Raw genomic sequence first — 6,404 nt, forward strand, 5'->3', positions numbered from 1 at the left:
TCTGTGCCACCTTGGTGTTTATCACAGATCATGTGGCACCCTTATCTGTTAGAAAGTCAATCAAATTGTTCCCCACTGTCAAAGTTACCCAGAGCTCCTGTGGGGAAATTAGAATTGGACACCTCAAGTCTAAGGGAGTCCCCTGGCCTCCTAACAGGATATCAGTGCAAGGGAGATTGTCCTGCTACAGAAGTAGATCCTGGTCCAAACTGGGTGCCCTGTCGGGTCTTTGACGGTGATACTAAACGATGTCCCTGTGCCTTGGCGGTTATCACAGAAACTTCTGTTTGATCCCCATGGGTAGGGGAAACAGGAGGCGGTGAAAGGAGTGAATATGTTGGCAGCATGGGGGAGCAGCTGGAAGAACTGCCAGTGCAGGCTTCTTGGCCAGTGGAGGAGCTGGATAGGCCAGAGGGGGGTTTGGGTTTTGGAGTAACATGTTCCCACTCTCATTTCCTCCCTCTTTGCCCTGTAGAACAGGTTCCCCCTTGGATTTCCTTTCAGATTACTACACCATAAGGTGGCAGCCCTCTGAGTCCTTTTCCTCCTGATGCAATGGCTTCTACAACATATGGAATCTCATCCTTTCCCTGCTCTTTTGCAAAATACTTTTAACTGTGAGATCAGATAATAATTGAGTAAGTCACTCAGGGGCCATCGCCCTTCTGATCCTAACATAAATTGGGTCCACACCCTATTATGATAGTATATCAGGTCTTTCTTAGGCATAGGCTCATGGCTATGTTTTGCCCATTTATCTACTATACACCCCAAAGGGCTTCCCTTCAGGATAGATGGAGTAGTTCCCATTTTTATAAGTTTGATAACACCAAAACACAGAAGACGCAGACAAATTCCAACACAAAAAGCACAAATTCCAATAGTGATGCACACAAAACCAAAACCAACGCACCAGTTCCAAGTCAGGTAGAGTCCAAGAGCAACTCCCCTCTCCAACAGGATACCCCAACCAAATTGGCTTGTCCCATAAAAGAAACACCCAAATTGAGGGGGGAACCTGTTCCCTGTATGCACACCGGAGCGACTTACCCTCCAAATGCGAGCCCATCGACTCGCAGAAGTTTGCCGATTCCTTGCTCCAACTGCCGAGGGCTGGGGTAGCCAGTGCTGCTTCAGGGAATTTTGAAGGGAAGATCCTCAGGACACATGGTCCCGGCAGCTGCTAGGGACTTGCCCCAATATCGCCTGACCAGGACCAGTTAGCCACAGGCAGCGAGGCTCCTGGCTGGCTAAGCCAAATTTGTTACAGGCCAATAAATCAGGAGACAAGGTGTTGAGCCAAAGAATGCGACTTTATTTGGAAAGCCGGCAGACCAAGAACATGGAGAACTAGGGTCCCTGAAACACCATCTTACTGGACTCTGTTTGCCAGTTTCTTTTATTGAACAGAGATGGGGAGGAGGTAAAAAGTAAAGTAGGGCTTCCCTGGTGGCGCAGTGGTTGAGAGTCCGCCTGCCAGTGCAGGGAACACGGGTTCGTGCCCCGGTCCGGGAAGATCCCACATGCCACGGAGCGCCTGGGCCCGTAAGCCATGGCCGCTGAGTCTTTGCGTCCGGAGCCTGTGCTCCGCAACGGGAGAAGCCACAACGGTGAGAGGCCCGCGTACCGCAAAAAAAAAAAAAAAAAAAAAAAAGAGTAAGGTAAAAAGGCCATTAGTTTTGTAAACTATCTCATGGCTTGGCAGGCATCCGGGAGGGGATATGTTAATTTCTCCTTTCTGCAGCCATTCACAAGTGGGCAGGATCAGATTGTCTCCCTGTGAGCTGAACAAAGGCACTTTAGTTTAACATTCAGGCAGAGGGGCAGGGTTCTGTGAGGCAGGCCAGTATGTATGATTATAATAACAAAATCAACAAAAAAGCAAAGGTTAAAGTCAAAGAAACAGATCCAACGTGGAGTCTGATTTAGCTCTTCCCTGTTACACTCCTACTAACATGATGGGATACAAACAGCTTGATACAATTGACCACATCTATACATCTCTATTAAGTATGGACAGGCACAATGCACATGAGAGGTAAAATTGGCAGAAGTCCTATTGGACAATTTGTAATTGATTATCAGTCTTTGCCAGATATCCTACCAGTACAACCCCATAAGAAAAAATTTTAAATGGGTTATTGAGACCCTGCATCGAGGGCGGTGATGGACCCAAGGCAAGTAAGCAACCACCCTGGAATCAAATATTTGAATGCCTAATACTTTGTATCAAAAGATTAATAATCAAAAGGGGACGTTGATAAAATAAAATTATTTTTAAGACAGGAAAAGAATTTAAACATGAAATTTTCTCTGCCCCCTTGTACATCCTCTCTCCCCTTTAGTGTGCATTGTGTATCTGCATTATACATTAACTAGACCTTCTTAGAAAACACAGGAATGCCTACTCAACAAAAAAGAGCAATTTCCTCCTGGAACCAGCAAGGTAACTTGTTAGGAGATAATTTAACCAAGCAGGACCCTATGGGGCCTTCCCAGGACAGGTCTTCCCCAACATCCTCTGCTTTAGCTCGTCTCTGAAGTACCTAGATAACAGTATTTGATGCACATTCCTGAGTTGTTTTGCAGATATGAAAACCCTACCAAAAGGAAGAACTTACTTGATGACCAAGAGCACATAGCCCCAGGCATGCTGGAGTCTAAGGACTGATAATGTTAACAACTGTGATACCACTGCCTCACCATCAGCCAATCAGAGAATTGTGCACAAGCTGATCACAAACCCTGTGACCCCTCCTTCCCCCAATCTGACCTTTAAAAATGCTTTGCGGAAACACTTTGTGGAGGTCTAGACTTTTCAGGGCATGAGCCACTTCATCTCCTTGCATGGCCTTGCAATAAACCTTTCTCTGCTCCAAACTCTGATGTTTCAGTCTGTTTGGCCTCACTGTGCATTGGACACATGAACTTGTGTTAACAATAACATTCCTTTCTTAATCCTGTAAGTGGTCACTATGACCCACTACTTACCTTATACGGGCAAATCTGGACTATGTAAACTGTCAATATGTTACTTTGATGCATAACCCCTTGACTCAAAAACTTTATGTAATAGTATGTTTGAAACAGAGCAGGACTCTGTGGGACTCCCCGGTACAAATCCTTTCTGTGTCCACCATTTCTTGTTTGTAAGAAATAGGTTTCAGCCTCCTAGAGCTTCCCTGAGTTCTAAAGGGCAGAGTCAAACAGTTGCTAACCAGGGAAAGGAGGGAATGCAGAAACAAATGAGTACAGTGAAGAAAGAATAATGCAGGGTGCGGCAAAGCCCTGGTTTCTCAGGAAGGAATATACAGAACAGTATCTTTGAGTACTTCTACAGGAGCTAAGTCCCCACCCAGGTGGAGGATGGCCCAAGATTCCTGGAACACTGCCCTGTTGCCTCACCAACGAGTCAGAAGAAAGTCACACACCCTGCAGCCCACACCCTAAATTTTGCCTGTAAAAACTTCTGCCAGAAAAGTATTGGGGAGTTCAGGGGTTTTGAACACAAACTACCCCTTTTTTGGCCTTGCAATAATTTTTTCCACTCCAAACTCCAATGTTTTGATTTATTTGGCCTCATTGTGCATGGGGCACATGAACTTGTGTTTAGTAACAATTTTTGAGGGCTAGCCAAGGAGACACCAGGCCCATGGAAGGTCAACCACAGCCAGGGGCAGCCACTTCCTTGAGTCCCTAGCAGCTGCCAGAGCTCATTTTGCTCCAGGGTAGTTGGAGGGACTCTCCCTGACAGGCACCAGCCACCCTGGGCCAAGGTTATTTGGAGCCAAGAAATGTCCTGAGACATGGTCCACACTTGGAGTTGTTTGTGGGTGAGTCATTCCAGCTTGCACAGGCTGGGAAATTCTACCTTCTCCCCTGGAAGGAGACTGAGCCACTCTGGGCTCATTGCAAGCCAGTCTGGGTCTATTCTCTTTCAGAAGCCAGGCCACTCTGGAGACCTCCAGCTGCAAGTGGGAGTGGAAATTTTGGACTAAACCCCCTCTGATTTTCTGTCTTTGCAACCATACCACATTTGTTGCTTGTATTTTTGTGTGCATCAATTTGGGGTGAGCCACTCTAGGCTGTGAAGCCTAGAAATTCAACCCACTTCATCTGGGCCCACTTCCCTTTTAGGGAGTGAGCCACTCTGGGCTCATTGTGAGCCAATCTGGGCTTGTTCTCTTTAGAGAAGTAGGCCATATTTTGGAGGCCTCCATTTGGGAATGGAAGTGGAATTTTGGGGCTACACCTCGTCTGATCTTTTGTTTCTGGGACGTTGTTTGCTGTTTGTATGTGTGTGTGTTTCAGTACTGGCATTGGCTAGTGGAGATGTCTCAGCTCTGAACACTGATGACATGAGGGTATTCTTCCCTATTGCATTGGCTTTGCCTATGGCAGAACACTGGTTGGCATTTTTTCCCTTTTGGACTAAGCCTTAGCCATCTGGCCCCATCTCTGATTGAGCATTGATTGGGAATTTCCCTTTCTGGGGCTAGGGAACTGTGACCCTCAGAGACAGTTCTGCACTGCATTGGTTTGCTGTTTGGCCATAAATTGTTACATATGGATTCCCAGAACTCTTTTCCAACTTAGAGTCTCCTAAGGTGTATTTTTGCAAAACTGGAAGACCTTCAGCTATGTTCCCATGAATGAAAGAAAATGGTATTTTATTGTAATCCTGCTTGGTGTCAGTATTCCTTGAGATTCAAAGAAAAATGGTCCCTAATGTACTCTAAATTCTTTTATGCTGCTGTTTCAAAGTCGGCCTTTTAAAATTTGTTTGCCTTTTATCTTGGGTGTGTGCATGAGCACTTTGGTACAGGTATCCAAATTCTATTCTCTCTTCCTGGTTTGACCCTTGTTAGGGGGTCCTGGTAACTTGAATGCTGATTTATGCTCATCTAGAAGTGAGGCATATAACTATGAGTTATATTTATTATTGTCTATTATTGTTATTGATTTCCACTATTTAGAGACTGAAAAAACAAATCCCAGTAAATGGTCAAGATGGAACTCCTTTGACATTCTAAAACTGACTTTTGCATATGCAATTAGAGGAAGCTAGCTTTCTAGAAGGAATTGGTATTTCCCTTTTTGTGCCTTTAGGATGTAAATAATCTTCCTGAGCTCTCAGGAACTTTAATCATCTGTGATCCCAGAGAGTGAAGAAAACAAGTGGCCTTTTTATAGTCAAGCAGGAAGCAGCTCATGCAGCTCAATATAAAAAAAATAAACAGCCCAATCCAAAAATGGGCAGAAGACCTAAATAGACATTTCTCCAAAGAAGATATACCGATTGCCAACAAACACATGAAACGATGCTCAATATCACTAATCATTAGAGAAATGCAAATCAAAACTACAATGAGGTATCACCTCACACCAGTCAGAATGGCCATCATCAAAAAATCTACAAACAATCAATGCTGGAGAGAGTGTGGAGAAATGGGAACCCATTGCACTGTTGCTGCAGTGTTGGTGGGAATGTAAATTGATACAGCCACTACAGAGAAAGTATGGAAGTTCCTTAAAAAACTAAAAATAGAATTACCATATAAGCCAGCAATCCCACTACTGGGCATATACCCTGAGAAAACCATAATTCAAAACGAGTCATATACCACAATGTTCATTGCAGCTCTATTTACAATAGCCAGGATGTGGAAGCAACCTAAGTTTCCATCAACAGATGAATAGATAAAGAAGATGTGGCACATATATACAATGGAATATAACTCAGCCATAAAAAGAAACGAAATTGAGTTATTTGTAATGAGGTGGATGGACCTAGAGTCTGTCATACAGAGTGAAGTAAGTCAGAAAAAGGAAAACAAATACTGTATGCTAACACATATATATGGAATCTAAAAAAAGATAAAAATTGTTCTGAAGAACTTAGGGACAGGACAGGAATAAAGACGCAGTCTCAGAGAATGGACTTGAGGACACGGGGAGGAGGAAAGGTAAGCTGGGACGAAGTGAGAGAGTGGCATGGACATATATACACTACCAAACGTAAAATAGATAGCTAGTGGGAAGCAGCTGCATAGCACAGGGAGATCAGCTCAGTGCTTTGTGACCACCTAGAGGGGTGGGATAGAGAGGGTGGGAGGGAGACACAAGAGGGCGGTGATATGGAGATAGATGTATATGTATAGCTGATTCAATTTGTTATGGGGCAGAAACTAACACACCATTATAAAGCAATTATACTCCAATAAAGATGTTAAAAATATATACATACAGTCAAGCAGGGAAACTGATACCCCTGTATCTTATAGATGCAAGTGTGTCTATGTGTACCTTATAAATATGATGCATTTCTGCCCTCAAAACCAAAATTGGTTTGTCTGTTTAATTAGCTTAAAAGAAATTAAGCACTCATATAAATTCTCAAAAAT

Source organism: Monodon monoceros, unplaced genomic scaffold, assembly GCF_005190385.1.
Source record: "Monodon monoceros isolate NGI ecotype Baffin Bay Population unplaced genomic scaffold, NGI_Narwhal_1 Super_Scaffold_22, whole genome shotgun sequence".
NCBI lineage: Eukaryota > Metazoa > Chordata > Mammalia > Artiodactyla > Monodontidae > Monodon > Monodon monoceros.